Source organism: Scylla paramamosain, chromosome 15 (assembly GCF_035594125.1).
Source record: "Scylla paramamosain isolate STU-SP2022 chromosome 15, ASM3559412v1, whole genome shotgun sequence".
Lineage (NCBI taxonomy): Eukaryota > Metazoa > Arthropoda > Malacostraca > Decapoda > Portunidae > Scylla > Scylla paramamosain.
This window is the reverse complement of record NC_087165.1, coordinates 15,243,512-15,253,511: the sequence shown is the minus strand read 5'-3', so window position 1 is coordinate 15,253,511 and position 10,000 is coordinate 15,243,512. Positions and strand designations below refer to the sequence as shown.

The window sequence follows — 10,000 nt, the reverse complement described above, 5'->3', positions numbered from 1 at the left end:
AGCTCAGTGATAGTTTATACACGGTTAGCTTGGTGCAGTTGTTTGATGTAATATTTATTTATATATATAAACACATTGTGCCTTGTGATGCGTTCTTGCTACAGTGCATTCCTGTTTGACTGCATTGGAACTCTCTCTCTCTCTCTCTCTCTCTCTCTCTCTCTCTCTCTCTCTCTCTCTCTCTCTCTCTCTCTCTCTCTCTCTCTCTCTCTCTCTCTCGTACCCTTGTTAGCATGATGAGATTAGGTCAGGTCAAGTTAGGTTAGATTTAAATTACGGTATAGGTCAAGTTAGGTTAGTTTGACTTAGATTATTGCTATATTTACGTAGGTTAAGTTAGATTATGGTATGTTAGGTTAGTTTGGGTTAGATAAGATTACATTACGTAGGCTAAGTTAAGTTTTATTGGGACAGGTTATATTACATTAGGTTAGGCAAGGTTAGGTTAGGTTAGGTTACGTAGATTAAGTTAATTTTTATTGGGATAAGTTAGGTTAGATTAGGTTAGGTTAGGCTAAGCAAGGTTAGGTTAGGTTAGACAAGGTTATGTTATGTTAGGTTTTGGAATGTATAGGAAGTATATACAGGTGTAGATATTTAAAATGTAGGGGAGCGGGAGGGTGGCGCGTGACGAAGAGGGAAGGACTCACGGTGACGGGAAGTAGAAGTTGTGGGTGGCCTCCATTAGCGACAGAAAGAGAGAGAGAGAGAGAGAGAGAGGGAGGGGGATATAACGGCACTGACTAAACATGAGACTAAGTGTTGGAGAGGTGGAAGGAGGCGGGGGTGGCTGGGCGTGGGTGTGTGGGGAGCGGGCGGGCACACACCTGTTGGGGTCGCGTGATGATGTCATACAGGTGTGGTGCGGCGTGGCGGGGCGGGTAGGTCGGCAGGTGAACCGGTCATGCAGGCTGATGGTGTGCTGGTATGCTTTGGTCCGTCCTCTCTCTATCACCCTCACATCTACTCACACCCACACATATCCACCCACTTATACATACATACATACATACATACATACAGTTCGTGAATACCCTTACACTGACGCCCATCCCCACGCCCATACATATATGCATACACACACAATCACACATACATACATACATGCATACATACATACACCACCCTTACACCCACTCACACCCCACATAGTATATGTACCCACGCATGCATACATACCTACATAAATACATACATGCATACATACATACATAGAGACAGAGAGACAGACAGAAAGAGAGAAAGACAGAAAAAGGAGAAGTAGAAACAGATGATGATGAGGATGATGATGATGGAGAGGAAGAAAAAGCAACAATAACAACAACAACAACAACAAGAACAACAACAACAACAACAACAACAACAACAACAACAACAACAACAACACATTTCTACACCCACACCAAACATACCCATTCACCTACATACCTGTCCCACACCCCATACCCTCCCCACACACCTGTCCCCCACCCGCACCCTCCCTGCACCCCCGCCCTCGGGCATCTGTAGCACACCAGCTCAGTACAGGTGTGCGCAACCACTCCCCACCTCTATTGTCACGCTCCCTACGCACGTGACGCCCGCAAGCCAGGCAGCTCCATGCTCCGCTGTGACGGGCGTGGAAAGGTTTGCAGATGTCACTGTGCATTCATCATGAGTGAAAGTGACAGGTAAGCATCTCTCTCTCTCTCTCTCTCTCTCTCTCTCTCTCTCTCTCTCTCTCTCTCTCTCTCTCTCTCTCTCTCTCTCTCTCTCTCTCTCTCTCTCTCTCTCTCTCTCTCTCTCTCTCTCTCTCTCTCTCTCTCTCTCTCTCTCTCTCTCTCTCTCTCTCTCTCTCTCTCTCTCTCTCCCAGATACTGTCTCTCCCAGATACCACCTCTGTGCAGTCTCTTAGTGAGCGTTCTTTCCTCCTCCTGAACATTTTTGACTGGATTATCTGACTGTTTGGTGAGGAGCATTGTTATCTCGAGGGAACAGTTCTGCAAGCACGGCATCTCCCGGGAAAGACGCCACCTGCCCTGTGACGCGACGTGCTGCATCCCCCTGTAATCTGCTCTGCTCTGCTCTACTCTGGAAGAATTTTTATATATAGCCTTAGGTAGTTTGTAAATTTCATGTTATCTGGTAAGGCAAAGAAAAGACTTGAAGATACGAGCGCCATTTTGAACTAAATCGCTGGAAGTACTAATATATTCACCTTATTAAAGATTTGATGAGTTCTTTGTTATACACTTAGTACCTCATTAATCCTCTCAAAATTTAATATCCACCGAGGAATTTTTCATCGATGGTGATTCTGGTGGCGAGGAGAAATGAGGCGCTGGCGTGTACGTACCCACAAGAAGGGCGTCGTGCCCACTAGCGCCCTGACAGGTGTGTGCCAGGTGTGTGCCGTCCGTTCCTTCCACTCACACCTCACACTCCTCCACCACCATTTCCTCACCTCTGCTCTGCTCTGTTCCCTCGTATCGCTATCACCTCGGTTTCCTGGTCTTCCGTCATTGCTTCCCTCCTCAGTACTTCCTTCCCGCTTCCGATTTTCTTCCTTGGTTTACTCTGGATTTTCACTACGTCCTGTCCCCCTCTCTTCCACCTCCTCTGTGTCCCGCTCTGATCACCGCCATGGAGGCAACTTACTGCTCCCGTTTCAGTGCCTCAACACACTCCAAGTAGCATTGGCTTGAGAAAAATGCAAGGCAGGCTGTTTTATTTTATTGTTAAGAGGTAAACGTGCGAAGATTTTATTGGGGCGAGGCTGCAAGATGGTGTGTGGATGGTGGAGGTGTCATGGGATTGAGGAAAGGAGGTAAGGGTGGCAGTGTGGTGGGGAAGGAGCGGGTGAGGCGACGTGGAATGTGCAGGGATAGCGGTGAAGGCGTGGAAGCATGGCAGGGCAGGTTAGATTAGGAAACATTGCTTGACGCCCTCAACCCTGAGAGGCAAGCTGATCTGCAGGAAGGAAAGGGTACACACACACACACACACACACACACACACACACACACACACACACACACACACACACACACACACACACACACACACACACACACACACACACACACACACACACACACACACACACACACACACACACACACACTTCTACACCTGCCACAAATGTCTTTGCCTGTCAGTTCCCAGGTTGAGGTTTCGCTCTCCGTTTAGGTGTGAAGGTTTTCAGTGATAAGGAAAAAGTTACTCTTCTCTTCGAGCATTAGGATGGTGTGTGTGTGTGTGTGTGTGTGTGTGTGTGTGTGTGTGTGTGTGTGTGTGTGTGTGTGTGTGTATGAATACAGATGGCGATCATGAGTCTAGCACGTGATCCTAAAGACTGATGAAAAATGACACACACACACACACACACACACACACACACACACACACACACACACACACACACACACACACACATTATCCAAGACCTTTGTTTGCCTAAAGCATTCATTTTACCTCGTGAAAACTGCCACATATAAATTAGTAGTTACTTTGCATCACGACAAACCACTTGGCTGCTCACGTCTGGTGTACAGCACGGCGCGGACACACAATCTCCGTTCCTTGCTACTTTATCCCGTATGCTAATAGGTGATTTTATGAGGATGTTAAAGGGACGTTGCTCGAGGCTGTGAATATGGAGTTGGGGAAGTAGGAGACGATCGTTGGGATACTGTGAATAGAGCAGGGATTCGAGGAAGGAGGAGGAGGAGGAGGAAGTGGGATAGGTAGGGAGGAAAGACAAGTAGAAAGAGTGCAAGAAAAGAAGCTGTGTGTTTAATATTATTTTTTCCTTTTTTTCAGGTATGTATGAGTTGCCACTTCTTCCTCACCTGGGCTGCATCACTCACCCAGACACCTGGCAACGGGCGGCAGCGTGAGCATCCTCGGTGTAAGTGTTCTGAACAAAAAGAAAAAAAAGGCGAGGAAAAAAGTTGAGCGTAGGATGCGGTGCTGCATAATTACGGCATTAATTAACCTAGCGTCCTTCCTTGGGTTCCTTCGTGTGGGGAGCACTGCGGTGTGTGGACGTTGCCGAGAACTGAGTATTGTAACGGATTGGTGCTAATAGTAGTGGTTTGTAATGTACTCTTCTGTTTTCTTTTTTATTTATTTATTTTTTATTTCATTTTCTTAATCGTGTTTGGACAGAATCTCGAACTCTGGTGCAGTCAATTTAACTTCCGCATTGTTTGAGGTGTCATGCATTATAATTTGTGTGGAAGTTTTGATGGTGAAAAACTGAATTAACTAACATGTGCGTGTTTCAGAATGTGTGTGTGTGTGTGTGTGTGTGTGTGTGTGTGTGTGTGTGTGTGTGTGTGTGTGTGTGTGTGTGTTTTAGTGTGCAAGTAATGTGAAAGGAAACTAATCTCGAGATAAATAATGCAAAATATTTATATTAGTAATGGTCTGAAGTTGTTTTCCATTCTGTTTTAAATATTGGCAACGAAAAATTATACGCTGAACTGACAATCTATAATTTTAATCTATAATTTTTTTTTTTTATGTAGAAGTTTTTTTTTATTATTTTCATGTAACATCCAGACCAAGATAAGTGCGTGGATTGAGAAATGTGCTGCGTCGCGTGATGTCAAGACTAGACGCCGCTCATTTACAGCACGTCGCGTACAGGTAAAGAGAACATCACAGCGACAAATTACCCTTTTAACTTTTATCAAAGCCCTAAAGAGGCAGCGTGCGCTACACCAAACACACGAACCATCTGCCTGCGCCTCCCGAGTAACTGTACAGCGTAGCGGGGCGTAAAGCGTGACCTCGGGAAGAAAAAGAAAGTGTTTTGGAATGATGCAGTGTAAACTAACCACTTCAGTATACTCAGCACTCCCACTCGCTCTTTACCAACCACTGATGTTGAACACCTGAACCGCCGTAACGAACCTCGCGGAAAGGAGCATAGGCAACTTACGCCGAATATTCCTGCATAGACTTGAACACACCTTGCTAAACTCCGTTAATTCCTTACAACGGAAAGCCGCACCTCTCAACCAAGGACATTACTGTACGTGTGTTACCCTCCCTTGACTGCCAAGAACAATATGACTTTCATACTTCAATTGAGTAACACTGGACGATCTTACTGGGTAGAAATAGAACAAGACACTGAACAATATGACTTTATCTGAGTAATCCTGGACGATCTTTTGGGTAGAAATAGACACTGAAGATTTGAACTGCCCCAACAATATGACTTTTATACTTAATTTGAGTAACCCTGATGATCTCTCTGGGTAGAAGTAGAACCGGAGACACTGAAGGTTTGAAATGCCCGAACCCTCCTGTTGCTGGCAGTGGTGTCTTGCGAAATGATACTTCAAAGTCACACCAGCCCGTCTTATTGAGCTTGAATAGACACCATGGCAGATACGGGAGTAAAAGTCCATACACTGACCGGCGGTGGTTCTTTTCGTAACTCCTTTATATTTTGTAAGTTTTGTTGACGTGAAGAGCACTGTAGAAAATCAATTGCATCGACACTGAAAAAAAGAGAGATTAAAAGACTGATTATATCTTTTCTAGCAAACAAAACTAATGAAGAGACTAGTTCAGAAATTTCCAAAAACTTGCATGCGATTAAAGGGAAAATGAATGTGAAGATGATGGTGCTGTGAAAGGGTTCAGGTTGGCAGCCATGAACTTAGCCCTCCATTGCGGGACTCACTCACGGCCCAGCCAACGTGCGTCTTGACACTTGACAGGTCCATGATTGAGGTGAAACTTGATCCAGCCTTCATCCTGTGCTTGCTGCGGGTGCTCGGCTGCTCCCTCCCTGCGTCCTGTTACTGCCGCCGAGTCATGTTTTGTACCTCTTTTCTTCTATTTTATTATTCACATGTATATTTACGTATTTGCTCAACGATAAGACGTCTTTGCTGTTAACATTTCCTGATTTTTCCAGAACGATGTACAAATGGTTTGAGGTCCGATCATGATTAGATTATTTGGTGTAACTATACTAACATGCACTAAGAATGATGCTAAAGATAAACTAGTAACGTTATAAGGGAAGAGAAAGATTGCCAGTATTAGTGGTGGGGGAGGAGCGTATGAGTGCTTCCTGGTATGGTAATATGGTGTGTGTATTATAGGTAGTGTGGACAGAGAGAGAGAGAGAGAGAGAGAGAGAGAGAGAGAGAGAGAGAGAGAGAGAGAGAGAGAGAGAGAGAGAGAGAGAGAGAGAGAGAGGAAATAGTTCTAGGAATCTGTAATTGTAATCGGAAATTGTGACGAGTATAGTTATTACGCGAGCACATCCATCTAAGTGGTGGTGGTGGTGGTGATGGTGGTGGCGGCTCGGAGTAACAGCCTCGGCGTTGCTGGCTCATTGCTGAAGCTTCATTCCACGCCTCACTCCGCGGTGTTTGCTTAACTGATCGCAGGGCAGGCCGGGGGTTGAAGGTGGTGAGGGGAGAGCTGCGCAGATTGTGTGTGTGTGTGTGTGTGTGTGTGTGTGTGTGTGTGTGTGAAGAAATGCGTTTATTGTGGGGACTTTGTTAAATCGAAATTTGTTTGTGTTGCAATTTTCGACTTATCTGTTCATTAATATGGTCTGTTTGTATTTTACTACTACTACTACTACTACTACTACTACTACTACTACTACTACTACTATTCTCTCTCTCTCTCTCTCTCTCTCTCTCTCTCTCTCTCTCTCTCTCTCTCTCTCTCTCTCTCTCTCTCTCTCTCTCTCTCTCTCTCTCTCTCTCTCTCTCTCTGTGTGTGTGATAGTAGTAGTAGTAGTAGTAGCAGTAGTATTAATAGTAGTAGTAGTCGACTTCCCTCCTCCTCTTCAGTGTACTACAACTACTCCGCCGAAACACTCCACTGCGGACGATCAGCGGCAGTAATGAAGCTTTTCACCTGCCGCGCGAGCACTAATAGCATAATGACTTCTAATCACCAGGTGGCGGCCTCGCACTAATATTGATGAGGGTGATGGATGGCAGTGGTGTTATTCCGCGCAGGGCGTCTTGGGATCTCCGCCGGGAGTGAGCCTAATTTTTAACTGCAGATTGAGGAAGGAAGGAGTAAGACGCTGAGTGAGTTGCAGGGGAAGTGGCTGAGCTGTGTCCGTGACTCTTTGGTTGCTATTGATCGTATGGCACTTGTTGTTTCATTTGAGTAACCCTACACGATTCGATTCAGTGGAAGGAAGACTACACGCACTAAAAGCTTTGAACTGCCTCTCCACTGTCGTTTTCCTCTCAGTGGTGTCCTCCGAAATTATGGTCTGAATTTGCATCAAGCCATTTTACTAAGGTTGAGAGAAGCCGTGGCAGTGAAAGAGCCGACGTCAGCATGACTGTTGAAAATTGTTTGCTGTGAGGACCACTGGTGGCGCGGCAGTCATTTATCTGCATCGGTCGCAATGAATCAGATGAAAGAACCACCCTTGCTCCGCACCCTTATCTTATCTGCGTTTTTTTTTTTTATACTCTCGCGAAGAAGTAAGTGTTCGTTGAATCATTGTGGATGGTGGGTGCGGCACCTTTAAGGTCAGCGGTGCCGCGGGCCATAGTGAAGACCCCTGGCTGCCGCCGGGGACACCGGGACTCCTGGCGACGCCCACCCACCCGCTGCCACCCAACCCCCACTGTCACTGTTGACTCTGAGGCACTGCGCACACACACACACACACACACACACACACACACACACACACACACACACACACACACACACACACACACACACATAAACGGGAAGATACATAAGTTAACGTTAACTGTTCTTCGTTGGTTCGTACCGTAGGGCCGCATTGTGATGGCGCAGTGCGTGGGGACGAGCAGGTGTGTGGTTAATAGTACTTTTGGGTGACGCGGCTCTAAAAATACTGCAGTGATGGATCCCCGGGCTCTCAAGACGCCTCGGGCTGCAGCGTCGGGTTACCACGGATTCCCACACTGCATCGCGCCACGGTTTGCTTCCCTCCTCGAGAAGTCTTTCTCCAACATTAACGCTCGGTGAGACTCAACCCGGCGCCGCACGCCTCCGCCTCGGGGCTCATCTGCACTGCAGCTTCTTACCGAGCCAGGCTGAGCCATTCCTGTGGCGGAAGTATTTCATCCCTTCTCGGGCATAATGTAAAGTGGTAATCCCCGAGTCTTGATGGTGCTGGCAGCTCCGTGTTCCCGTGCCATCAGCTCTCCGCTGTCGACCTTTGTGATCACCTGAACGAACAACAGCGACGACGATGACAACAACAACAATAACAGCAACAACAACAACAACAACAACGACAATAACAACAACGAAAGTAACTGTGCGTATCTCAGTAAAACGGGAAAACAAAATGAATATAAAGATTAATGGAAATATGTTGGTATATATATGTTTTACTGTAAAAACGTTTGTATGTTGGCAGCAGTTCACAGTTCAGATTTCCTGGGTAAGTAATTTTCACAACAAATACTGAGTCAGTGTGTGCTGGAACTGCAAACTTTTACACACACACACTCACACACACACAAAAAAAAAAAAAAAAAAAAAAAAAGTTGCATTGTTTGCTGTAATAAACTTGCATTAAGACCCAAATAGACAGTTTTGGCGGCGCAGCCTGTGCTGACACGACTGTAATCAGAGCGCCGCTCTCAACTCTTTGGCAATTAATCCCAGAAATAATAGTCGTGTGTTTCGGAAACTCTGCTCGTATCATTTCATTTGCCGCGACTCAGGCTGCGCTAGTCGCCGCCACCAGTACCAGTGCGTCCTTTCACTCTTGTTTAGCGGTGTTGCAAGGCCCCGCTACATACTGCCGAGGCCCAGGAGTGCGGTGAGCAGTGACAGGTTCCGTGCCAACCAGTACCCGCAGCCTCGCCTCCCTCTCTCCCTCCCTGCCATCCTACCGCCGCCGCCCCTCGTAGTGTAGCTGTGTATCCGGTAATGTCTTGAACTTCCACACTGACATGACTTGGAGACGAGATGAAATTAAGTTGTCATCAGCATATTTCACCAGTCTGTGTGTGTGTGTGTGAGAGAGAGAGAGAGAGAGAGAGAGAGAGAGAGAGAGAGAGAGAGAGAGAGAGAGAGAGAGAGAGAGAGAGAGAGCCGATGTTAGTAAACTACTGATCACAGGTCCTCTAAACATAACCACACCAACTACAACTACACCACATATGAGGAAGAACCTCTTAATATACTCATCCCCACACGGCAGTACTGCATACCGCAAACCCACACAAAGGAACACAAAGGAGGAACGAACAAACATCAAACCACTTGGTCCTTGTGAGTCGGTTTCTGATAAGCTATACCATTTTAATCTGGAGATGTAGGATAGTACTGAAAGGCTCCTCCACCTCTCCCTCTTCCTCTCCCTCTTCCTTCCCTCTCTCTCCCAGTACCTGAATAACTAGTTTGCCGTGTTTGAGGGAGCGTGCCCTTAAAAGGAGTCCCAGTCGCTCTGTCACTGCCCAGGAAAGGGTAACCACCGTCATTACTGCTGCTACTAGTGACCTTCTCTTGCTGTTCATTGACCCCCTATGACCTCTCTCTCTCTCTCTCTCTCTCTCTCTCTCTCTCTCTCTCTCTCTCTCTCTCTCTCTCTCTCTCTCTCTCTCTCTCTCTCTCTCTCTCTCTATATCTCTCTCTCTGATTAGCTATTCGGTAATATCACTGACTTTTTTTCTTTTTTTACTTTTACTATTATTTTTTTTTATCTTAATCAGTTTTTTTTTCTTCTGTCGAGGATGAATGCAGCAGCTTTCCGTGTGTGTGTGTGTGTGTGTGTGTGTGTGTGTGTGTGTGTGTGTGTGTGTGTGTGTGTGTGTGTGTGTGTGTGTGTGTGTGTGTTGCAATGCCTTAGTGCAACTGTAACGCAACTTTCCTGTACAGTTGTTTTTTCATTATTATTTTTTGTGTCGCTTTTTTCATGTTTATTTCTCAAAGGTGGAGTGATTTACGCGGAGGTGTGGAGGCCGAGCACTACAACACTTTCTTTTCCGTCATTATTTCACGCAGGGCTGGCTGGCTGGCTGGCTGG

The 10,000-nt window shown here is 46.2% G+C and overlaps 1 long non-coding RNA gene across 1 annotated transcript in view; it reads left to right on the top strand.

Annotated features, from left to right (window-relative positions):
• LOC135107511 (uncharacterized) overlaps positions 1-6,478 on the top strand; it is a 73,652-nt gene extending 67,174 nt beyond the window's left edge. Inside the window, exon 2 of the long non-coding RNA XR_010271799.1 lies at positions 3,802-6,478. This is a non-coding gene — a long non-coding RNA (uncharacterized LOC135107511). The remainder of the gene's footprint in view (positions 1-3,801) is intronic.
• The last annotated feature ends 3,522 nt before the right edge of the window (positions 6,479-10,000 follow it).